Here is a 2,073-nt window from a genome sequence, read left to right on the forward strand (position 1 = left end):
AGAGACAGAGAGAGAGAGGGAGATAGAGGGAGAGAGGGAAAGAGGGAGAGAGAGAGAGAGAGAGACAGAGACAGAGACAGACAGAGAGAGAGAGAGACAGAAAGAGAGAGACAGAGAGAGAGAGGGAGATAGAGGGAGAGAGGGAGAGAGAGGGAGATAGGTGTAAGGGGAGAAGTGGGGAGAAGGGAGAGAGGCAGAAGCTGCCTCTTCAGGAGAGAGAAGGGAAGGAAGGAACTCAGGCTGAAAGCAGAAGGAAAATCTGATTGCTTCAGTCAATCAGGGAGGAAGTGGGCAGGGCTTGTCTCTTAAAGGGTCAGGACAGACCATTACAATGAGAGCCTTCATATCTTACCTGTCATGGTAAGCTCGCAGGCATATTGGATGAATGAATAAAAAAATGAAGAAAACTGGAGAACAGTGGTGCTAAGCAGCCTGGTAAAGAGGATTACAAACTAGACCTGATTAGTAAAAAAGGTGGCAGAGGGGAAAGAAAGTTCTGAATCAGCAGACCTGGGTCCTGGTCCCAGGATGCCTTGCTTTACTTCACTCACTGTACAAAGACTTCTGGAATTTGTGTTTGTGGAGTGCATTGTTACAAGCTCTGACAAAATCCCTGCTCCCAAAACACACTGACTGTTGCTAAAGGGATCACAGCAGAGATGTATGGGATGAGATGCCACCATGTCAAACCCAGGGCAGGTGCTATGCAAGAAGAGACCTCTAAATCAGTCTGTGTTTTCCAGGAAAGCTTCTTAAAGGATGCAAAGTGTTATTTAAAGACTGATTGGGAGGCCGGGCGGTGGTGGCACACGCCTTTAATCCCAGCACTCGGGAGGCAGAAGCAGGCGAATCTCTGTGAGTTCGAGACCAGCCTGATTGGGAAAGCTCACTGTAGGGAAGGGAACTAGCATGTGAGTTATTCTATATCATGAAATATAGAAGGTGGCATTTGAGAGGTGGTGGCCATACCCAGAGATGAATCAAGAGAAGTAACCCTAGTTACTTTGCAAAAGTAATAGTGCCATTGCATCCATATGATTAGAGATTAGACAAAACTGGGTTCAAATTTAAGCTCTGATACACACCTGTCAAGTGGTAATAATCATTGTTTAAAACAACTCTCCAAGCTTAGTTTCCTCAGCACAATGTCTAGTTGATTCTGTAATCTAGTGCTGTACAGCACTCTTTCTTAAATGTAAAGGCTTGAAACAATACATATTTAGTAAGTCTCAGAGTTCTTATGGATCAGGAATCTGGGTCAGCTTAAATGAGGCCTGTGCTTCAGGGTCTCTCACAAGGCTGTACCCAAGGCAGTAGAGGCTGTCCCAAGTTCTTTGCTTTATATTGCCTTCCGAATTCAGTGTTTGGCTTCCTCAGAATCAGTGGAGACGTCGGTGTTGGCTGGCAAGACAGAAGGGTCACTAAAGTGAATTCTCTCACTATGGCTACATTCGGTTGGTTAGAAGGCACAGGCTAGCCCCCCATTCCAGGAAAGGGCTTGTACAAAAGAGTGAATACTACAAAATCAGCATGTGGGGATTCCTTCTTGGACTTTGCCTCACTGAGAATTTGTAGGACAGACCACCAATCAATGTTGGCTGCTGTTATGCTGAATCAAGAGATCACAGGCCAAAGTAGGAATTTGTGGGGGATGGGAGAGTAACTGAAGGTGACCTTGGAGAAGTCAAATCATCTCACGTCTTTGATACATCATTTTATCCTCAACAAAATGTAAATACTTGATCCCAGAAAAAAAAATGAGAAAAAATACGTGCAACTGTAAGTTTTGTTTTGTTTTGCTAAGAGCAAATATAGTCCCTCTCCAGTTTAGGAAAACAATCTGCTTTGGGGCCTTTTCTGTTGTGTTGATTCTGAATCTTACAGTCTGTTGTCCTAACGGATTTTAGTATTTGACCCCTTGAGTCTTAAAGAATTACTTAGCTGGGATAAACACAAAAGAGAAAGCTGTTTTCTGAGGACCCCCCCCACCTTTGTCTTTTAAACTACCTTGGCTTTTAAGGGGGCGGGGCAGAGGAGAGAGAGAGAGAGAGAGAGAGAGAGAGAGAGAGAGAG

Source organism: Microtus ochrogaster, unplaced genomic scaffold, assembly GCF_000317375.1.
Source record: "Microtus ochrogaster isolate Prairie Vole_2 unplaced genomic scaffold, MicOch1.0 UNK21, whole genome shotgun sequence".
NCBI lineage: Eukaryota > Metazoa > Chordata > Mammalia > Rodentia > Cricetidae > Microtus > Microtus ochrogaster.